At 46.6% G+C, this 24,502-nt stretch overlaps 1 long non-coding RNA gene across 1 annotated transcript; it reads right to left on the bottom strand.

Annotated features, from left to right (window-relative positions):
* Positions 1–4,337: 4,337 nt before the first annotated feature.
* Positions 4,338–16,543, bottom strand: LOC139237831 (uncharacterized). Its single transcript, XR_011588528.1, has 3 exons — positions 16,449–16,543; positions 4,445–4,504; positions 4,338–4,356 (listed from the first exon to the last, which is right to left on the bottom strand). It is a non-coding gene; the product is annotated as an uncharacterized lncRNA (long non-coding RNA).
* Between the last annotated feature and the right edge of the window lie 7,959 nt (positions 16,544–24,502).

Below are 24,502 nucleotides of genomic sequence, written 5' to 3'. Positions count from 1 at the left end.
TTAATCCTTTCATGGTAAGGAATCACCAGTGTGTAATGGTCCAGCTATGTGAGACAATGCGCAACAAGGTTCAATAACAAAAGTTTAATACCAACATTGGTCTGAAATCATAAGTATCACAGCCAATAACACCCAACCCCTGCCCACACACCACTTTTTCCACCATTGACATAAATCACATATTCAACATGTCCACCAACACAGAATACAAATGCAAAGCGGGAGCGTGGTCTCCAGCCCTCATACATTGCAACAAATTACATGCACCCAGATGGAGATATAACACAGCCATCACCTGCGGACATGCACCTCACTTTCTTTCTCCCCTCTCCTTCTTCTCCTCACCTCCGCCCCTTTCCCTCCTCGCACCACAGCACCTGACTGAGGAGCTCCTCAGGCGGTGCCTCATTGGGGTGATGAAAGCAGATGCGTTGGTTGGACGGATACGGGAGCAGGGGGTGCTGAGGGAACAACATTCTCTGATGCAGAAGCAGGATCTTGGTCCTTGCTCTCAACTGTCGTTCGCAGTGGTGGTGCACGACCTAGGGGTGGAGTGCTGCGCTCTGGGATCACTGGGAGAGCTGTGGCAGCAGTGTTCCTGGCTATCGCATCCAGGGACTCCGCCATGCGCGGAATGTACTCGATCATGGCAGCCAGCTGTAGGGATATGCCCCCCAAAGCTTTGATGAGCTGGTCACCAATGTCTACAGTCCTCCTGGACAACTGTACCATCTCTCCACTGTCACGTCGCGCTTGTGGACCAGACCTGCTGCGTCCATGAGACCTCTGCGGGGCCGGCACCTCCAGAGTGGAGGTGGGAATGACCGGAGGACCAATAGATGGCCTTGGGGTGGAATGGATTCTGGAGGTGCCTTCAGTCCCTCTGAGCTCCGTCTCCCTCTGTCTCTTCTTCTGCGCATGTCATGGTGACCCTTGACCTCCAGAATCGCGGGAATCGAGTGTTGCTGTGCCATTGCTAAGGACGCCCACATTTTACGGCAGAAGGTCAAAAGAATTTAACGCTACCGCCCATTTCTGATCGCTCACGGTAACGCCCATTTTCAAAAATGTAAACTAGGTGTTTTGAGAAGGGGCGAGAAGCCGGCGATCTGAAAACCCTTTTTTACCGCCCATGCCGGAAATATCGCTCATTTTTGGGCGATAACCTCAAAAGTGGAGCTTCTAGCCCCATGGCCACTCATTCCAAGAGGATCTTTCACTACGAGATCATTTATTAATTCTGTCTCATTACACAGTACCAGATCTAAGGTAGCCCGCTCTCTGGTTGGTTCCTCAACGCACTGTTCAAAGGAACTATCCCGGATACACTCTATGAACTCTTCCTCAAGCCTACCCTGGCCAATTTGCTTTATCCAATCAATGTGAAGGTTAAAATCGCCCATGATTATTGCTGTTCCTTTATTACAAGCCTCCATTATTTCTTAATTTATACTCTGTCCAACAGTATAGCTACTGTTAAGGGACCTATAGACTATGTCCACCAGCGACTTTTTCCCCTTGTTATTACTTATCTCCATTCAAACTAACTGATTCAACATCTTGATCTTGTGAGCCAATATCATTTCTCACTAACACATTGATCTCATCCTTTATTAACAGTGTTACCCCACCTCCTTTGTCTTTCTGTTTGTCCTTCCGAATTGTCAAATACCCCTGGATATTTAGTTCCCAGTCCTGGTCACCTTGCAACCATATCTCTGTAATGGCTATCAGATCATACCCATTTGTATCTACTTGTGCCGTCAACTCACCTATTTTGTTACGAATGCTACGTGCATTCAGATAAAGAGCTTTGAAATTTGTTTTTTTTACTATTTTTACCTGCGTTGACCTCACTTTCTAATTCACCTTCATGTTTATACATTCTGTCCCTTCCTGGCACGCTCTGGTTTTGATTTCCCTCAGTGCTACCCTGCTCTATTGCCTTCTCCTTAGTCTTTGACTTTGTAAATTTTCGCTCACCTGAATCCTCCCCTATCTCCGCTACTTAGTTTAAAGCTCTCTCTACAGCCCGAGTTATTTGATTCGCCAGGACGCTAGTCCCAGCACGGTCTAAGTGGAGTCCGTCCAAACAGAACAGCTCCCTCTTACCCCAGTACTGGCGCCAGTGTCCCATGAACCAAAACCTATTTCTCCCACACCAGTCTTTGAGCCACGCGTTTAACTCTCTGATCTTATCTACCCTATGCAAATTTGCTCATGGCTCAGGTAGTAATCCAGAGATTATTACCTTTGTGGTTTTGCTTTTAATTTGGCCCCTCACTGCTCATAATCCTTCAGTAGAAGCTCTTTGTTTGTCCTACCTATATCGTTGGCACCCACGTGGCCCATGACAGTTGGATCTTCCCTCTCCCACTCCAAGTTCCTCTCCAGCCCTGAGGAGATGTTCTTAACCCTGGCACCGGGCAGGCAACACTGCATTTAGGACTCATGCTCTCGACTGGAGAGAACCTTATCAATCCCCCTAATCATACTGTCCCCTACCACTACAATGTTTCTTTTTACTCCCCCCACTTGAATGGCCCCCTGGACCACGGTGCTGTGGTCAGTTTGCTCAGCCTCCCTGCAGTCCCTGCTCTCACAGGGAGTGAGAGCTTCGAACCTGTTGGACAAGAGCAAGGGCCGAGGCTCCTCCATCACTCCATCCTGAGTCCCTATACATTCCTCACTCGTAGTCACACCCTCCTGTACCTGACCATGGACCGAATTTGAATTCATTACTCTAATTGGTGTGACTAGCTCCTGGATCATGGCGTCCAGGTAACTCGCCCCCTTCCTGATGTGTCGTAGTGTCTGCAGCTCGGATTCCAGCTCACTAACATGGAGCCAAAGTTCCTTGAGCTGCAGACACTTGCTGCAGATGGGGTCAACCAGCTCCCACATGCAACAGCAGAAATATGTCGCCTGTCCTGCCATCTCTAATGTATTTAATTAATTAGATTTAGTTCTTAGTTATTAATCCCGGCCCCTAATCTAAGCCCTTAATTTAAAGCAAGAAAAGAGAGAAAACATAGAAACATTGAAATATAGAAACTAGGAGAAGTCGTAGGCCATTCAGCCCCTCAAGTCTGCACCACCATTCAATATGATCATGGTTGATCCTCTATCTCAACACCATATTCCCACTTTTTCCCCATACCCCTTGATGTCTTTTGTGTCTAGAAATCTATCTATCTCCCTCTTAAATATATTCAGTGACTTGGCCTCCACAGCCTTCTGTGGTAGAGAATTCCACAGGTTCACCACCCTCTGAGTGAAAAAATTTCTCTTCATCTCGGTCCTAAATTTCCTACCCCGAATCCTGAGATTGTGACCCCTTGTTTTCGACTTCCCAGCCAGGAGAAACATCCTCCCCACATCCAGTCTGTCCAATCCAGTCAGAATTTTAAACGTTTCAATGAGATCCCCTCTCATTCTTCTAAACTCTAGAGAATACAGACCTAGTCGACCCAATCTCTCCTCATACGACAACCCTGCCATCCCAGGAATCAATCTGGCGAACCTTCGCTGCACTCCCTCTATGGCAAGTATATCCTTTCTTAGGTAAGGAGACCAAAACTGCACACAATACTCCAGGTGTGGTCTTACCAAGGCCCTGTATAACTGTAGTAAGACATCTTTGCTCCTGTACTCAAATCCTCTTGCAATGAAGGCCAACATACCATTTGCCTTCCTAACTGCTTGCTGCACCTGCATGTTTGCTTTCAATGACTGGTATACAAGGACACCCAGGTCCCTCTGTACATTGACACTTCCCAAGCCATCACCATTTAAATAATACTTTGTCCTTATGTTTTTCCTACCAAAGTGAATAACTTCACATTTATCCACGTTATACTGCATCTGCCATGTGTTTGCCCACTCACTCAACCTATCTAAATTGCCTTGCAGCGTCTTTGCATCCTCCTCACAGCTCACAATCCCACCTAGTTTTGTGTCGTCAACAAACTGGGAAATATTACATTTGGTTCCCTCATTTATATATATATTGCGAATAGCTGGGGCCCAAGCACCGATCCCTGTGGTACCCCACTAGTCACTGCCCGCCACCCCAAAAAAAACTCACCAACAATCACTTCCCTGCTTTCCAGTGACATCAAGTGTAGTCACCCTCTTCTCCTTTGTCGCCCTCTCTTACCTGCTCGTGCTGCTCCCTGCCGTGGCTGGGCTCTGTGCTGGGTCCAGACTGCTTGCATTTTTTTCCTAGGTCGGGGGTGTCATCAATGGGTTTTCCTCATGACTAATGTAGACTATTTCCATTCATAGACTTTAACAAGTGGGCAATGTTAGATCTGCTCTTAGGCCTCACCTACACCTATTCAAAAGTAGAATTTTCTATACATTGCATAAATTATTAAACATTATTATATTGTAACAACAACATCATATTTTCTTAATTAACAGCATATTGTTAGTTACTTACCAGTTTTCTGCCCTGAGGAAAGTAGCTCATTCTGGCTCCAAATTGTACAAATGCAGAAAACTACAGCAGAGGAGGGGCGTGGGAGAGAAAGAATTCACCATTCGACATCTTCAGTTCAATAATTACTTCACGCGCTTAAAACCGATTATTACCTTTCATGGACTCAATGCATGACAGAATCCGATGACTGGGAGTGAGTTACAAGGCTGAGGGGCTCTGGGAATGTCATAGAAATTATCAACAACTTGTATTTATATAGCGCCTTTAACGTAGTGAAACATCCCAAGGCGCTTCACAGGTGTCTAATGCAATAAAAAATTGACAGCGAGCCGCATAAGTAGAAATTAGCGCAGGTGACCAAAAGCTTGGCCAAAGAGGTAGGTTTTAAGGAGTGTCTTGAAGGAGGAAAGAGAGGCAGAGAGGTTTAGGCAGGGAGTTTCAGAGCTTATGGTCCAGGCAACAGAAGGCACGGCCACCGATGGTTGAGCGATTATAATCAGGGATGCTCAGAAGGGCAAAATTAGAGGAGCGCAGACATCTCGGGGGGGGGGGGGGGTGGGGGGGCGGTTGTGGAGCTGGAGGAGATTACAGAAATAGAGAGAGGTGAGGCCGTTGAAAATAAGGATGAGAATTTTGAAATCGAGGCGTTGTTTAACCGGGAGTCAATGTAAGTCAGTGAGCACAGGGGGTAATGAGTGAGTGGGACTTGGTGCGAGTTAGGACACGGGGCTGCCGAGTTTTGGATCAATACTAGTTTACGTAGGGTAGAATATGGGAGGCCAGCCAAGAGTGCGTTGGAATAGTCAAGTCTAGAGGTAACACAGGCATGATTGAGGGCTCCCGCAGCAGATGAGCTGAGGCAAGGGTGGAGATGGGCGATGTTACGGAAGTAAAAATAGGCGGTCTTAGTTTGCTGCTGATATGTGGCCGAAAGCCATTTCAGGGTCAAATATGACACCAAGGTTGCGAACAGTGTGGTTCAGTCCTATTGTTAAACAACAATAGATTAATATATATTTTTTGAGCTTCTCTGACCTTTCCCGGAAATGTCCAATTCTTGCTGGCCCCTGAGTGACAACCTCCCTACACGGTCCCATCCGCGAGCACCAGCATTGAAAGCAGAGAGACAGTAGGTACTTGACCATCACAGTCGGAGCCTGATAGTGCCCTCGCCCAATCTTCACACTCACACGCTCTGTTTGCCCAAACGTGCGGGATCATTGGATAGTGAGCAGAAGAAGAAAACCTGGACAGTTTTCTCCTCCCTCAACCGGGGGGCCCCGAGGCGAGCTGTAGCGAGCCCTTCAACCACTGTCCCAGCCACGATCATCCAACTCAGCAAGTACTGAAGATCAAACCTATGTTCCTCTGGCCTGCATGGCTTTAGGCTGCATAGTGGAACCCATAACTTATTGGACCATGAAGAGAAGCAGACAGGTATTAGGTGGCAGGTCACTACCAAATATATCAGAGTGCGGTTTGGGGTTGCATTCTGAGATGTGAGCCGACTTCTTTGCCTGAGTGCTGATCCCCAGAGAGATTAATCTCCAACTTCCCCAAACTGATTCTGCTAAGGGCCAGTGCACTTTACTTTGGGCTGGTTTCACGCCAGTCTCTTGAGTCTATTCTGTATTGATTGGAGTTGAATTGATTTTGCCCCGTGTCTAAAGCCACCATATTTAGCCAGTTTTCAGCATCGTGTCAGATCAACTTTAACCAGCAGGTGATTTCCTAACAATGACTTCTGTATTCTGCCATGTCATGGAATTAATACTCAACCACACCAGCTTTGTTGAAAACTGTGTTTAGAACATCAGTACTTACCCATTCTCAGACAGTATCCCTACTGACCCCTGCCACCTTCTCGTCATATCCCTCAAAACCTTTTCTCAATAGAAATACATTTTAGGGCTAGATTTTCCACTTTTTTTGCATGCCTAACGCCCACTTAACATCCATTTTACCGTTAAAATGACGTATAATGCCTAGATACCTCCCATTTAGCCACAAAATGGAAACTGACGTCCATTTTTCGGACACTCATCGCCGAACGTTACTTTCCCATGTGTGTAACGCTGTGAAAAAAATAATACCGCCCGCCCAGTTTCTTTGGGTGGAATCATCAGAAAGGGCGAAACCAATGCCCATTATATCGCCCGGTGTTAGTTTCTGCAGGGATTCAATAATACTGACCGCCCATTTTATTTTGTTGTAAAGGTCACATTTGCTGAAACTAACGTCCAGGAGATCGCTCAGCGTCACTTTCTCCACCTCGCACACATCGCGCCCAAAATATCGCTCGCCTAAAAAACCGCCGGGAAAAAGTGGAACTAACCGGAACGAATCACAGCGTTATGGACGCCATGTTCTAAATCACATGTCGCATCATTTAAAAGACTGCTCTGCTTCAACCTCGGGGAAGTTCGGATGTACTCTGGAGGTCTTTAGAGGTGATGTGAACATCTGAACAACCATCTTTATCATACTGTGAACGATTGGAATTTAATAGGTGTCTTCGTCAGGACACTCATTCTTTGTGACCAATCGGTGGAAAACAGAGAGCCAATGGAATGGGGCCTGTCCTTTCTCACCCTCTCTTGATGACCAATTACATGCTGCCGACTCGAGATGGCAGAAGGTATGCTCCACAGCATTATGTGCCCAATGTAAGACGTGCCAAACTGATGAGGAGGACCAGACGTTACTCCCTCTGCAAGTACAGAGAGAAGCATTCTTACCTCAACTTGCCCGACACCACCTGCCTTCGGAGACTGCGCTTCCACAAAGAGGTTATCAGTGAGGTATGCCAGCTCATAAAGGGAGATCTGTAGCCTGCCAGCACCATCAGTACTGCACCGTCCATCGAGGTCGAAGTCACTGCGGCACTGTCGTTCTACGCCTCGGGTTCTTTTCAGGCCTCAGCTGGTGACAGTTGCGCTATATCTCAGCATGCCACACATTGCTGTATTAGACAAGGTCACTGAAGGCCTGTACACACGCAGGATGGACTTTATCAGCTTCCCTATGACCAGGAAGGCTCAGACTGAGAGGGCTTTAGGATTCTAACTTCCCCAAGGTGCAAGGAGCAATAGACCGTATGCACATCGTGATACGGGCACGTTTTCGGTATGCAGAGGTTTTCAGGAACCGCAAGGGATTCCACTCCCTGAATGTGCAACTCGTTGTCGACCACCAGCAAATTATTATGGCAGTGAATGTTAAATTTCCGGGCAGCATCCATGATGCTCACATCTTGCGTGAGAGCACTGTATCTAACTTGTTTAACAATCAGCCACAAGGTCAATGCTGGATGCTTGGTGACAAAGGATATGGCCTCGCCACCTGGCTGATGACCCCCACTGCGTGACATCCACACCGAAGCCAAGAGGCGATACAATGAGAGCCGCAGAGCAACTCGCAATATCGTGGAGAAAACCATTGGAGTGCTGAAGCAGTGCTTCAGATGCCTGGACCACTCAGAGGCGAGCTACAATACCACCCTGAGCAGGTAGCTCAATTCGTAGTGGTGTGCTCAATGCTACACAACTTGGCTATCAGGAGGGGACAAGAATTGCCAGAAGAGTCTGACAGTCCACCTCAGGAGAGAGAGGAAGAGGAGGGCGAGGAGGTGGACGCTGACCTCGAGCCAATCAGGCTGATGCTGAAACCATGTCCCCGCCCCCCTCGAGACCGCAAGAAAGTGCCCATGGTGGTGTGATTGCTGCAAGACTCTTACGTCAGGAGCTCATAAATGAGCGCTTTGCCTGAAAGAACGTTGGTTCTTACAAGGCTGACACACTGCGGGGTGTGCAGATCATACATCGATGGTGGGCATCACCTTGGTGACAGTTAAAGTTTAAGTTGATTGAAGTTAAGTGTAATTATACCCTTTGATGTTAAGGAATCGCCAATGTGTAACGGTGCAGCTATCTGAGCCAATACAAAACAAGGTTTTGTTAACTAAAAAACATTTAAACCAAACATTTGTCTGAAATCATCAGTATTTTTATACAAATCAACCCTTCCCCCCCCACCCACTTCTCCTTCCCACCTCTACCCCTTCCCCTCCTGACTCCAAGCCGCCTGGCCGAGGAGGTTCTCAGGCGATGCTTCATTGGGGGCGGGGGATGATGGCCGAACCGCTCCTTGGACAGATACAGGAGAGGTCGGTCCCGAGGTGGGAACGTACTCCGAGCCAGAAGGAAGATGTTGCTGTTGGCTCTCATGTGTGGTTGGCAATGGGGGTGCGGCACCTTGGGATGCAGTGCCGCGCTCCGGGACCACTGGGAGCCATCTGCTACCAGTGTTCCTGGCTAACAGCTCCAGGGCCTCCTCCATCCCTTCCATGTTATATATTATTTGTTGGACAAAAACTTGGTGCCAACTATGTTCTTGGTGCTTAGTCGGCTTTTTGCTGCTGGTGAATTTCCGTCGTTCCTCCCACAACAGCCAAACAAGCACACACCACAGCCACACATGCTTTCAGTCCCTCTCAGCTCCCTCTCTCTCTGTCGCCTCTTCCGCGCATGTTATGATGACCCTTGACCTCCTGAATTGCGTGAATCAAGCGTTGCTATGCCGTTGCTAAGGACGGCGACACTTTACGACAGAAGGTCAGATAGATTTAACGCTACTGCCCATTTCATATCGCTCGCGGTATTGCCCAATTTCAAAAATGGAGACTAGGGGCTTTGAGAATGGGCGACAAGCCGGCGATCTGGAAACCCATTTTTACCGCCCACGCCAGAAGTACCACCCATTTTTGGGTGATCTGCACAAAAGTGTAAAAGCTAGCCCTTAATCTCTCCTGAGCCCAGTTAGACTATTCGTTCAAAGACCTTCCTTGTTAGCTTATTGCATAACCTCTGTTAGATTGTTGAAAAGTTTACACTGAATTCCGTTCTCATACCTAACTTTCTTACATTTAGCTGGTATTTGAACCCATCAGCAGAGGGAACAATTTGCCTGCATAGGTTTGGTGAAATCTCTTCAGAATCATAACAAATTCAATGAGGTAAAGTATCAACTTTTCGAAAGCAAGAGTCAAAGTTTATGAATCCTTTTTCATAAGCATCTCTGTTGCTCACCTCTGCACCCTACCAAGGGTATCGATACAATCTCTGGAGCTGACTGCACAGAATTCATTATTCCGTGTGGGTCAGGCCCATTGGGTGCTTAAACATATTATCACACCAAGACCAGATGGTGTTCTCTCCACGTGACATACGGGGCGATGTGCACATATAGGCATTTTGGCCAGAAGAAGACTCTTGTTCCATCTAACCTGCCCTCCCTCCCATCAGGTTCCTTACTGTGATTCTGATTACTGCTCTCCGGCATGGCTAACAAGTCCGCATGTCAAATCCGTTGATGTCCAGCTGAATTCCACTGAATTATCACCGGTACGCTTTTATCGACACCAACACCGTGGCTGCCCGTGCTCGCAAACATCGCAGCACTACATGTATGTCGCGAATACGCAGTCTCCAGAGAATACAGCCGCTACACCAGCAAAGACACACCGATCCAGGCCGACTTGAACAACCCACCACCAACCCGTCTTGAATTTAGGACCGCCGCCGAAGCCCTTCAGCGACCCCCCCTCAACCTTGATGACCAACGGCAAAATGTTTTGAAGAACTGCGACATACGGAATGGATTCCTTACAGAGGACCCCACAGTACTACCCCCGAAGGGTCAAACCTTCCTCACAAACAGTGGAAAACCGTCAACCACCTCAGAACCGGTCACAGTCGATGCTGCCTCCTTCTCCATAAGTGGAAGATTAAAGCATCCCCATCATGTGACTGTGCAGTTCCTAATCAGACCCTGGGGCACATCACTGAGCACTGCCCTCAGAGGGAATTCGCAGGCAGCCTACAAGATGTCCATGCTGTTACACCGGAAGCTTTGGCCTGGATATCCAAGTTGGATATTAACATTTGATTTGCTTTGCTATGACCATACGAAAGAAGAAGACTGTGATTCTGGAACTAATGTTCTTGAATCCTATTTATTAATAGGAATTCAACCTTTCCTTTATTAAAACACTCCATCGCTTCCTTTTCCTTCACCCACTCTGGTGCTCATCCACTTAATAAAATGTGGCCCAAGTATTTTACAAAGATGGGTGGGAAAGCAAATTGTGAGGAGGACACAAAAAATCTGCAAAGGGATATAGACAGGCTAAGTGATTGGCCAAAAATTTGGCAAATGGAGCACAATGTGGGAAAATGTGAGGTTATCCGCTTTGGCAGAACTAATAGAAAAGCAAATTATAATTTAAATAGAGAAAAATTGCAAAGTGCAGAGGGACCTGGGGGTCCTTGTGCATGAAACACAAAAAGCTAGTCTGCAGCTACAGCAAATAATCAGGAAGGCAAATGGAATGTTGGCCTTTATTGCAAGGGGGAGCGAGTATAAAAGCAGCTAAGACCTGCTACAACGGTACAGGGTATTGGTGAGGCCACACCTGGAGTACTGCATACAGTTTTGGTCTCTGTATTTACGGAAGGATAAAAATTGCATTGGAGGCTGTTCAGAGAAGGTTCTCTAGGTTGATTCCAGAGATGAGGGATTGACTTATGAGGATAGGTTGAGTAGGTTGGACCTATACACATTGGAGTTCAGAAGAATGATAGGTGATCTTATTGAAACTTATAAGATAATGAGGGGGCTCAACAAGGTGAATGCAGAGGGGACACTAAAACGAGGGGACACAGACTTAGAATAAAGGGCCGGCCATTTAAAACTGAGGTGAGGAGAAATTTCTTCTCTCAGAGGGTTGTAAATCTGTGAAATTCTCTGTCCCAGAGAGCTGTGGAGGCTGGGTCATCAAATATATTTAAGGCGGAGATAGATTTTTGAGCGTTAAGGGAGCGGGCAGGGAAGTGGAGCTCAGTCCATGATCAGATCAGCCAGGATCTTACTCAATGGCAGAGCAGGCTCGAGGAGCCAAATGGCTAATGTGGCAGGGGGATGGGAACCAATGCAGGGAGACAGAGGGAAACAAAAAGGAGACAAAAGCAAAAGACAGAAAGGAGATGAGTAAAAGTGGAGGGCAGAGAAACCCAAGGCAAAAAACAAAAAGGGCCACTGAATGTAAAGGGGCTGCAGGAGGGGGCAAAACTAAAAATCATGGATTAAAAACTAGTATTAAAACACTCTACCTAAACGCATGCAGCATTCGAAATAAAGTAAATGAGTTGACGGCACAAATCATTACAAATGGGTATGATTTGGTGGCCATTACAGAAACGTGATTGCAGGATGGCCAAGGCTGGGAATTAAACATACAGGGGTATCTGACAATTCGGAAAGATAGACAAGAAGGGAAAGGAGGTGGGGTAGCTCTGTTAATAAAGGATGATATCAGGGCAGTTGTGAGAGACGATATTTGCTCTAATGAACAAAATGTTGAATCATTGTGCCTGGAGATTAGAGATAGTAAGGGGAAAAAGTCACTGGTGGGCGTAGTTTATAGGCCCCCAAATAATAACTTCACAGTGGGCAATAATCAAGGAAATAATGGAGGCATGTGAAAAAGGAACGGCAGTAATCATGGGGGATTTTAACCTACATATCGATTGGTCAACTCAAATCGCACGGGGTAGCCTGGAGGAGGAATTCATAGAATACATTCGGGATGGTTTCTTAGAACAGTATGTTACAGAACCTACAAGGGAGCAAGCTATCTTAGATCTGGTCCTGTGTAATGAGACAGGAATAATAAACAATCTCCTAGTAAAAGATCCTCTCGGAATGAGTGATCACAGTATGATTGAATTTGTAATACAGATTGAGGGTGAGGAAGTAGTGTCTCAAACGAGCATACTATGCTTAAACAAAGGGGACTACAGTGGGATGAGGACAGAGTTGGCTAAAGTAGACTGGGAACACAGACTAAACGATGGCACAATTGAGGAACAGTGGAGGACTTTTAAGGAGCTCTTTCATAGTGCTCAACAAAAATATATTCCAATGTAAGAGAAGGGATAACCAGCCGTGGATAACCAGGGAAATTAAGGAGAGTATCAAATTAAAAACCAATGCTTATAAGGTGGCCAAGGTTCGTGGGAAATTAGAAGATTGGGAAAATTTTAAACGACAGCAAAGAATGACTAAGAAAGCAATAAAGAAAGGAAAGATAGATTACGAAGGTAAACTTGCTGGACAGGCTAATGGGACTCAAGGTAGACAAGTCCCCTGGTCCTGATGAAATGCATCTCAAGGTATTAAAAGAGATGGCAGAAGTTATAGCAGATGCATTCGTTATAATCTACCAAAATTCTCTGGACTCTGGGGAGGTACCAGCGGATTGGAAAGCAGCTAATGTAATGCCTCTGTTTAAAAAAGGGGGCAGACAAAAGGCAGGTAACTATAGGCTGGTTAGTTTAACATCTGTAGTGGGGAAAATGCTTGAAACTATCATTAAGGAAGAAATAGCGGGACATCTAGATAGGAATAGTGCAATCAAGCAGACGCAGCATGGATTCATGAAAGGGAAATCATGTTTAACTAATTTACTGGCATTCTTTGAGGATATAACGAGCATGGTGGATAGAGGTGTACTGATGGATGTGGTGTATTTAGATTTTCAAAAGGCATTCGATAAGGTGCCACACAAAAGGTTACTGCAGAAGTTAAAGGTACGCGGAGTCAGAGGAAATGTATTAGCACGGGTCGAGAATTGGCTGGCTAACAGAAAGCAGAGAGTCGGGATAAATGGGTCCTTTTCGGGTTGGAAATCGGTGGTTAGTGGTGTGCCACAGGGATCGGTGCTGGGACCACAACTGTTTACAATATACATAGATGACCTGGAAGAGGGGACAGAGTGTAGTGTAACAAAATTTGCAGATGACACAAAGATTAGTGGGAAAGCGGGTTGTGTAGAGGACACAGAGAGGCTGCAAAGGGATTTAGATAGGTTAAGCGAATGGGCTAAGGTTTGGCAGATGGAATACAATGTCAGCAAGTGTGAGGTCATCCACCTTGGGAAAAAAAACAATAAATGGGAATACTATTTGAATGGAGAGAAATGGTGCATGCAATTTGTTGCAATGTATAGGGGGAGGGGACCATCCTCCTGCTTTGCCTTTGTATTCTGTGTTGCTAGACATGTTTAACTTTTGATTGATGTCAATGGTAGAAAAAGTGGGATGTGGGTGGGAGTTGGGTGTTTTTGCCCATGATACTTATGATTTTAATGTTGGTACAAAAATGTTTTTATTGAACATAACCTTATTGCGCATTGTCTCAGATAGCTGGACCGTTACATACTGGTGATTCCTTAACATGAAAGGGTTAAATAAAACTTAACTTCAATCAATGTAAATTTTAACTGGCACCAAGGTGACGGGCACCATTGATGTCTGAGCTGCACACACACAACAATGTGTCAGTGTTGCAGCGTTGTCACTCACAGCAACGTTCTTTCAGGCAAATCGTTCAGATATCAGCTCCTCATGTAACAGTCTTGCAGCTATGTAGCCACCACGGGCCCTTTCCTGCGGTGTGGGCGTGGTTGCATAGCCAGCCTGATTGTCTGGCCCTAGGTCAGTGTCCAGCCCCTCGTTGTCCTCTTCCTCTCTCTCCTGAGGTGGAGCATCAGTCCCTTCTGACAATTCTTGGCCTCTCCTGATAGCCAGATTGTGCAGCATGGAGCACACGACCATGAATTTACCTACTTGCTCAGGGTTGTATTGTAGCTCCCCTCCTGAGTGGTCCAGACATCTAAAGCGCTGCTTAAGTACAGTTATTGTTTTGTGGACCACATTGCGTGTGTCTCTGTGGCTCTGGTTGTATCGCTTCTCGGCCTCGGTGTGGGTGTCACGCAGAGGGGTCATCAGGCCATATTGGTTATCACCAAGAATCCAGCATTGTCCTTGCATCTGATTCTTAAAGATGTCAGAGACAGTGCAGGATGTAAGCCTCATCGAAGGTGCCCGGACATTTGGCATTCACTGCCATGATGATCTGGTTGTGGTCGACAACTAGTTGGACCTTCAAGGAGTGAAACCCTTTTGTGTTACGAAAATGTTCCGGGTCCTGAGAAGGTGGCCGCATGGCGATGTGAGTGCGCTATATAGCTCCCTGATCCCTGGGGAACTTAGCAATGCGGTAGAATGCTCCAGCCTTGTCAGTCTGAGCCTCCATGGTCATGGGGGAGATGATAAAGTCCATCCTCCTCGCATACAGGGGCCTCCGTAACTTGTCTAATGCAGCGATGGGTTGCATGGTGAGACAGAGAAATCTTGACCGCGGAGGCCCGAAAGGAACCGGACGCGTAGAAAGGCAGTGCCGCGGTGACCTTGACCTCGACCGACATTAATATCCTGAAGGCAGGCTGCATATGTGGCCTGATGAGCTCACATATTACATTGATCACCACCTTGTGGAAGCACCGTCTTCGAAGGCAGGTGTGGATGTGGTTGGATACGTTGAGGTAAGACCTCTTTTCCCTGTACATGTGGGGTGTGTATGGTCTGGCCCTCCTCCTCATAACTGCAGGACTTAAATTGGGCACAAAATGATGTCCATCACACATTGAGCCATCTGCACTCTGCAGCATCTGCATATTAATCGATGCAGGCTGAGAAATGGCTGGCCCCATTGCAATGAAAGTATAATAGCGATTGATCAGAAGCAATAATTTCCTCACTAAAATACACCTAGAGTAAACCCCCAATCGTCCAGAGTCTGAAAATATGTCTGTTGTGATGGTCACTTCACCTGAGAACAACTCCAGAGTACAATGCAAACTCCCCCGAAGTTGAAGCAGTCTTTTGAATGAAGCGACCCGCGATTTAAAAAATGGCTTTAGTTCAGAACAGTTCCACTTTTTCTGGTTGATTTTTTGGGCGAGCGATATTGTGGGCGATATGTGTGCGAGGTGGTGAAAGTGATGCTGGCCGATCTCCTGGGCATTAGTTTCGCCAAAAGTGCTCTTTACGACAAAAAATATGGGCGGGTGGTATTATTGAATCTCAGCGTTAATTCCGTGCGGAAAGTAACACTGGGCGATATTATGAGCGTTGTTTTCACCCATTCTGATGATTCCGCCAAAAAAAGTGGGCAGGCGGTAATATTTTCCCCCGGAGTTACGCACATGGGGAAAGTAACACTCAGCGATAAGTTTCCGAAAAATTCCCGTCAGTTTCCATTTTGTGGCAAAATGGGCGATATATGGACGTTTCAGCGGTAAAATGCACGTTAAGTGGACGTTAAGCATGCAAAAAACGTCCCCTAGTTCTAGTTTCTCCTATGAGTGGAAATATCGTCTCTGCATCCACCTTGTCGAGCCCCCTCATTATCTTATAAGTTTCAATAAGATCACCTCTCATTCTTCTGAACTCCAATGAGTATAGGCCCAACCTACTCAACCATAAGAGTATAAGGGGTTATGGGGAGCGGGCAGGGAAGTGGACCTGATTCCATGATCGGATCAGCCATGATCATATTAAACGATGGAGCAGGCTCGAGAGGTCGTATAGCCTACTCCTGCTTCTATTTCTTATGTTCTTATGTTCTTATAAGTCAACCCCCTCATCTCCGGAATCAACCGAGTGAACCTTCTCTGAACATCCTCCAATGCAAGTATATCCTTCCTTATATATGGAGACCAAAACTGTACGCAGTACTCCAGGTGTGGTCTCACCAATATCCTGTACAGTTGCAGCAGGACTTCTCTGCTTTTATACTCCATCCCCTTTGCAATAAAGGCTAACAGCCCATTTGCCTTCCTGATCACTTGCTGTACTGCATACTTTTATATAGTAATTGCCTCTAACATACCTCCTGCTAACTTCTACCTCTTTTCTCTCTCCGCAGTGAAACTCTGTACCTCTCCTTCTTCCTTCTTTCCAGCAAGGTACAAACTTGTGCAATGAAACACGATTATGGGTTTATCATTCCCACAGATGCAGCTATTCCTTCTCTGACTACAACTAACAGCTGATGCGCATTTCCACTGGCCTCTCACACAACTTTGACAAGCGGGACTTACTCAGTAAGGGTGGGAGTTGCGCTGTTTTCATGTTGCTGGTGTCTGGGTCCGTCAGAAATCAATAAGCTCTGCACCACGACCTCGACTCTGCAGCACTGATGGATCTTATCTACTCAAGCCCTTCGGTAAGCAATTGCTTCAACGGCACAGGAAGGAACCCGAGCTGAACACGTCACAGGCTGACTCACCGCAAAATCATCTTCACCGTTTGGCCGTCACCACTCAGAGCGCGGAGAATACTGTCGCCCAGCTCCTATTGAGCAACATATTCAACATTTCCACAAAATGGTATGAGCAACTCGGATCAGGAATTGCCGGCAAGATATTATCAGAATGTTTCTTTCACCCTTTTAACTGAAGAAAAACTGTCAGGAATGTCAACCTGTTAGTGCTACTGTTAGGATCTGTTAGAGCCCCTCCCACCTTCTCAGAATATCCCCCAGCCCCACCCACTCACCTTCTCACCATATCACCCAGCTCCACCCACCCACCCTCTCACCGTATCACTGACCCACTCACCCACATTTTCAGAATATCACTGACCCACCCACCCACCTTCTCATCAACTCACTGCCTGAAAGGGTGGTAGAGGCAGAAACCCTCACCACATTTAAAAAAGTACTTGGATGTGCACTTGAAGTGCCGTAACCTACAGGGCTACAGACCCAAGAGCTGGAAAGTGGGATTAGGCTGGATAGCCTCTTGTTGGCCGACACGGACACGATAGGTCGAAGTGGCCTCCTTCCGTGCTGTAAATCTCTATTCTATTCTATTCTATCCTCCGATCCCTTCGCCCTCCTGAAATGTATCTCATTGCCTCTTGAACCCAGGGGCTCGGTTTGCTTCAGTGACCTTCCCTGGAAAGTGTTCCACAATTGCTCGGGCAAAGAGGTGGCAAGTACACAATGGGCCACTGGCCTCCTGCTGCTCTATCACCTTCTATCGTGTTCACTCACACGTTCCGGCCGACTTGCCTTATTGTTCTTAGTTTTAACATGTGTCCCTTGAACCCTTCACTCGAGACAATAACCTGATGCAATAAATCCGGTATTTTTAGGGATAAAAACAGCAAATGCTGGAAACTCTCAGTGGGTTGGGCAGCATCCGTGGGGAGAGAGACAGAGTTAGTGTTTCAGCTCGCTGACGCTTCGCCAGAACGGGAAGAAGTTGGAGATTTGGCAATGAAGGTGAGCAAAGTGAAAGAGACGTATGGTAAGCCTGTCGGGGCAAAGGGCAGAACTTCGTCAAGGCGGGCATTGCTGCGAGAAGTGGCTGTGAATTAAACATGAAGCCAAAGGCAAAATACTGCGGAGGCTGGAAACACTCAGCAGGTCAGCCAACATCCGCGGAGAGAGAAAATATTTCAGCATTTTCTGTTTTTCTTTCAGATTGCCAGCGTCCGCAGTATATTGCTCACATTCTGGTATTTTAGGGCAAGCACCAGAAAACACTGACCAAGAAATCTGTTAGATTGCCATAAAAACCCACTTGGTTCACTAATGCCCTTCAGAGGGAACCTGACATGGTTTGGCCTACAATCGACTCCAGTCCCACACTACCTGGTTGACCTTTCATGACCTCTGAAGTGGCACAGCGAGCTTCTCAGTGGTAGGAACTGTGACAACCGCTGCCATGGCAACAGTTGCCCTGCCACCACCTTCTCAGGCGGCTAGAGATAGCCAATAAGTGCGGCTTTGTCCACATCCTGGGAAATGGCGGAGACTTTGAACAAATATTTTGTCTTGGTCTTCACGGTAGAAGGCACTAAAAGCATCCCAATAATTGATAATAAGGGGCCATTGGGCAGGGGCTAGGGGCGGGGGGGGGACTTAAAACAATCACTATCACTAGAGAAAAAGTCCTAGACCAACTAATGGGACTAAAGGTGGACACGTCCCCTGGACCTGATGCCTTGCAACCTAGAGCCTTAAAAGATGTGGCTGCAGAGATGCATTGGTTATAATCTAACAAAATTCCCTGGATTCTGGGGTGGGCACAGCAGATTGGAAAACCGCAACTGTAACACCCCTATTAAAGAAAGGAGGGAGACAGTGTTATGTCCTAGGATGTTCTGATAATGACTCCACGAGGCAATGTGTTGTACTTGAGCTGTAATGACCTTAGTCCTTTATTGATACTTCCAGAGTGAGGATCACACCTGGTGCCTGCCTTTTATACTAGGCCAGGCACATCTGTACAGGTAACCTACAAGTCTCCCACTGCTGTGCCCTCTGGTGGCACACCTTGTAGCCATGTAGGATACATGACATCACTCTCCTCCAAGCCTTTAGTGCAAATCGCCTTTGCATTGACTGAGCTCTGGGCTTAGCTCTATCTGGTTGACCCTTGGTGGGTCGTTTCAATCTTGGGTGAGTGGTTGGTGTTTCATTGGCAGTAGAGTGCTGGTGGTTGCTTTTGTGTGTGTCCCTGACCACTCCATTCTCTCCCCCCCACACCCCCCCCCCCCCACATATAGATTATGCTGGAGGCTCATTGCATTCATATACATTCAAGTCCAGAAAAATTATTTTGCATTACATTTGTGGTTCAGTTGTGAGACAAGTACATTAGACTGGTGAGCTACATTATCGATACGTACAGGGGATCGGTAACTGGTGTGTAAGGACAAGCTAGTTCCAGAACTGCTGGATGGTGTCCCTGCAGTCTGGTGGTGGCGTGGTGCCCAGTGCTGGCAGTGGGAACCCGGTTGGCTCAAGCTGCCTGCTCTCGGGGCTGTTGTTGTTGTTCCTAGTGTCGGGCAGGGTCACTGTCTTTTTTTTGCACCCTAGGTCGCTGCTGTTCCCTGAGGAGCTGCCGTCTAGCAGTACACAGGGAACTGCTGACTCGCTTGCCTGGGCGTTGTTTGATTTGGGATCCTGCTGGTCCCGGTCCCCTTTGGGAGAACTGTTGCGGGTGACCCTTCATTCCCAGGTATGGCCTTGGTCGCGATGGGGTCTGGGGGCTGCACCTTAGCACAGTTTGCTCTTTGGCGGTTGGTGCCACCAGGTGCCTGAGAGGCGGAGCCGATCATGGACAGGGTATCGATACCGGTGCCGTTGCCCTCCTGAGATCACTTGCTCTGCAGCTCATGTGTATTGGCTGCTTGTAGCCACACTCCATGGTGCATAACTCTGGTCCCAGGGACGCAGGCCACAGCGTCGGGTAGCTCGCTGGACCTGTATGCTCCCGATGGGTGTCTGCCCGCTGCATTGACTGTATTCAGTTGAAATCCTACATCGCACAACATTTCATTACTTATTGTGAATACCCTGAAGCTCCGATCGCGGTCGTGTGACTTTTCCTTGCTTATTGCATGTACACAATTCTGATCGTCAGTTACACATTTTACCTCGAACTCACAATTGCTATTACATCGCTTGAGTGTGTGGAACTGTCTCTTTAAGTGTGGTGGGTGATAGAGTATTCAAACAGGCTCATTTAGACAGGGTTTGAAAATTCACAGACCCCCCAAGTCAAAGCTACTACGTGCTGCTCAGCATGTTGCATTAACTCATCAATCAACTTGACATTTTAGGACCTTGGGTAACGAGCCAATTAAAAGGTTAAAAGACTATTAATTGAGCCAATAAGGTCAAAGAAGGCGAGTTCTTTTCGGTAAATTGAACCCGGTATAAATACAGCCATTTTGACCATGTGGTCCCAGTAAGACAAAGGAACTGGCAATCAGCCAGCAGCTTGTTGCTCTCTGCCAAAAATAAAGAAGTTAAAAACTACCATCGGAGTTCGTATTTCATTGGAAATTAAGAAATCTAACAGTGGGTTGCAGGCCTCCTTTAAGAAAGCCTTGCTTTCTTTACCCCAATCTTCTTCTCTGTTTGGTGTCACGTGTTGCTCCATCAGCGCCGAACCTCGTGGTTTGGCCGCCACCATCTTTTTCTTCAGCGCATCACCTCGTGGTTCGGGCGCCATCTTTCCTCCATTTACGATGTTGACTGCGGTTATCCTCTTCTCCCCGGGTTCTGCCACCGAAGCTGGGGAGTCGCCTTTGGATCCGATTTTCTTCCTCCGGAGCCCTGCCATTGGAGCCGAGAAGGTGCGCTCGGGTCGTCCCAGCTGGATCATCTCCACGCAGTCGTGCTGGGCGGTCTGTGCCTCGGGTGCTGTGCTGGTCTGCTCTCTGGTGCCAGATCCAACCTCAGGTGAGGGCTTGCTTTGCCTCTGAGCGCAGAGGGCGTCGATTGCTGGAGGGGTGCAGTCTTCCCACTTCCAATGGATCTTATCTATCCACCTTCTTCCGAGTAGCATTGGTCCATCACCTGCAACAATCCACAGAGGTAACTTGTGCACCGCGCCATCATTACATCTGCACTACCAACGACTGGTATAAGTTCATTGGTGTAGGTGCGCAGCTTTGCCTGAACCGGGACCAACTTGGGTCGTTCAGCTTGATTGTCCCACAGCCTCTCAAAGGCTTCTTGATTCATTACTGACTGGCTTGCTCCCGTGTCCACTTCCATGACAGTCAGAAAGTAGGAAACTACAGACCAGTTAGCCTAACGTCTGTCATTGGGAAAATGCTGGAGTCTATCATCAAGGAAGTAGTAGCAGGACATTTAGAAAATCATAATGCAGTCAAGCAGAGTCAGCATGGTTTTATGAAACGGAAATCAGTAATGATCTTATTGAATGGCGGAGCAGGCTCGAGGGGCCAAATGGCCTACTCCTATTTCTTATGTTCTTACATATCCTGACAACCAAACTTGCCACAAGCAGCTTCAATGTTCCTCTTCATCATTTTGAAAACGTTCCTTTTTCAAAGCAAGCATGCCAACCTCTTTCAGTTTATCTTCGAACAGAAATTTCTAAATTAGATTAGTGCATCCTGTTGTACCCGCTCCAGATTCTTACAGCACAGAAGGAGGCCATTCGGCCCATCGTGCCTGTGCTGGCTCTGTGAAAGAGCTATCCAATTAGTCCCACTCCCCACCGCTCTTTCTCATGGCCCTGCAAATGTGTCCTTTTCAAGTGTTGATCCAGTTCCCTTTTTGTCAGTACTATTGAATCCACTTGCTCCACCCTTTCAGACAGTATTTAACAACTCAGTGCATAAAAAAACAATTTTCCTCATTTCCCTCTCTGGTTCTTTTGCCAATTGTTTTAGCATCCTCTGAAAGCACTTATATGGAAGCTTATTATGCGTATCAAATATCTAGTGGCTCTTTACATTCAATGAGTTTGCAGTGGAGTGCGTGCCGTTGTGTGGACAAGTGCCACAGCCATTTTGATGCAGCAAAAGATTACAAACGCTAAACAGATGAGTGACCGGTGTGTGTGCTAAAAAATAAATAAATTAAACCAAAACCAAACCTATTCAATTCACTGACTCCCAACACAGATGTCCAGCTTCAGGAAGGTCAGGGCTCAGTCCGCAGGGAGAAGCTACAAAGCTGTCTGACTCCTGGAGCAGGACACCTTTTCGAACACACACATCACAGGCTGACGTGAACTCTCCCTCCTTCTCTGTTTGAGAAGGTCTCTCTCTCACTCTCTCTCTCTCGCTCCCAGTTTGTGTTTCTCTCTCTCTCGCTCTCTCCCCCAGTTTGTGTTTCTCTCTCTCTCTCTCTCTCTCTCTCTCCCTGTTTGTGTTTCTCTCTCTCTCTCTTTCCCCCAGTTTGTGTTTCTCTCTCTGAGCCAGGAGCTCAGTGGGTAGCACACTCGCCTCGGAGTCAAGTCCCACTCCAGAGAACTTGAGCAAAAAATCTAGACTGATGCTCCAGTGCAGTACTGAGGAGGGTCCTGCACTGTTGGAGGTGCCGTCTTTTGGATGAGACATTAAACCGAGGTGGACATAAAAGATCCCATGGCACTATTTCGAAGAAGAGCAGGGGAGTTATCCCCGGTGTCCTGGCCAATATTTATCCCTCAATCAATATAGATGTGATATATTCCTCCAACATCACAGATACAGACATCACACAAGATGGCTCTTACTGGAAACTGTCATCATGTGACTTGTAAGCTTGACTTTTGATTTAGCTTGTCAGACAGCTGTGTCCGTGGAATACTCCTGAGAATTTTGCACGATTTCCAGTCATCAGATAACCGAGGTGAATCCCCTGCTGGTTAAAAGTAAAAGGCAGTTGGGCCCCAAGGCCGCAGGAACTGGCCAAGGTAACAGTGCATTGAAGTCATGCTATCGGTGTCTGGGACAACACATTTTTCAAAGTTGTCCACATGTGAAGGCAGAGTGATTCTGCAAGAAAACTAGGCATCTTGCAAAGGTGTGCCGACTGAAGAATAAACCGATGCTCAATGTTAGAAGTAGAAATCGCCAGACACTACATAGCATTGAAGGGAAGCAACAGGACGAGGAGGTTCTGGAGATAGACGTCATCAGGAGCACAATAATTCACAAAGTATCGTTATCCACGTAGACATTGCAGGAACCAGGATACCCATGGAAATCGACACTGGTGCACCCACTGGTGAGCATAGTACCAGAATTGCTATATCTCGACAATTACATGATCTTCCACTGGAGAAGTTGAAGGTAGAGCTGTGAGACTACTCAGGAGAGCAAATCCCTGTTGTAGGATGTATCACCGTACCGGTGAAATACAAGGATCAGTTTCAGAACTTACCTCTCATAGTGGTGTCAGGTGACAAGCCTGCCTTAATAGGTAGAAATTGGTTGGGATCACTGACTCTGGATTGGAATGAGATTTTTCGCGTGGAAACAAAATTTGCATCAAAAGATGATATCATCAAGCAGTATCCAAAGGTATTCCGCGAAACAGGAAGCCCCCTCCAAGGCTTCAAGGCGAGTGTCAGAGTACAGAAGACACAAGACGAGTTTACTGCAAGCCACGTTCCGTACCATACGCACTCAGGAGAAAGTTGAGCAAGAACTCAAAAGACTAGAAGCTGAGAACATTATCTCTAAGATAGATCTACGTAATTAGGTTATATCATTGTTGTACCTAAGTCAGATGTTAATGCTGATGCTATGTCCAGGCTACCATCCCCATCACTAGTTACATCCGACAGGGAAGAAGTGTTCTATTTTTCATGCACTGATGAACTGCCAGTCAGAGCTGAAGAAATTGGTAGAGAAACCAAGCATGACCCAGTTATGTCAAAGGTGTATGATTTCATAGCAAATGGATGGCCAAACCATGTATTAGAGAAAGCTATTCATACATACTTCATGTGTAGGAGTGAATTATCAGTGGATAAAGATTGTATCATGTGGGGTGCAAGAGTAGTTATTCCAAATAAATTCAGGTCCATATTGTTAGGAGATCTTCATGACCAGCACCTGGGAATGTGCTTGACCAAGAGTTTTGCACACAGGTGTAGATAAAGATATAGAGTACATCGTCAGTCAGTGTACGACATGTCAATCGATAAGCAAGAAAACACCATCAGTACCATTATAGCCATGGAAATGGCCTCCCAGGGTGTGGCAAATGTTACATGTAGATTTTGCTGAACTTGAAGGACAACAGTTGTTCGTTGTGATTGATCGCCATTCGAAGTGTGTAGAGGTGGATCTGATGAAGAAAATAGCAAGTAAAACACTTGCGTGGATTGTTTTTTTCATTTGGCCTTCCAGAAGAAATTGTGTCTGATAATGGGCTGCAATTTTGTTCAGAAGAATTTGCGCAGTTGATGAACAGAAATGGTGTGAGACATACCAAAGTCTCACCATACCACCCTGCTTCAAATGGTGCGGCAGAGCGCATAGTACAAATTGTAAAACACACCCTTATCAAGGACATGTCATTGAACCACAAATTGGCTAATTTTCTGATTACTTATCATAATACTCCTCATACAAGAACTGGTAGAACACCAGCAGAGTTGTTTCTCAAACGACAGCCATGAACCAGATTCTCGTTGTTAAAACCAAATTTGGCACAGTTTGTAGATGTGAAACAATTAAGACAGAAAGAGAGAAGTGTGGAATTAAATCAGAAGATGTGAGTGAAGAACCATCACCATAAATGGTTAGAATGGTTACCAGGAAGAGTAGTGAAGATATGTGGCCCTCGCACATATTTGGTCAAGATGTTTGATCATGGACAGGTTAG

Source organism: Pristiophorus japonicus, chromosome 24, assembly GCF_044704955.1.
Source record: "Pristiophorus japonicus isolate sPriJap1 chromosome 24, sPriJap1.hap1, whole genome shotgun sequence".
NCBI classification, from domain to species: domain Eukaryota; kingdom Metazoa; phylum Chordata; class Chondrichthyes; family Pristiophoridae; genus Pristiophorus; species Pristiophorus japonicus.
Note: the sequence above shows the minus strand (reverse complement) of the source record. Positions and strands in the feature narration are given on the sequence as shown.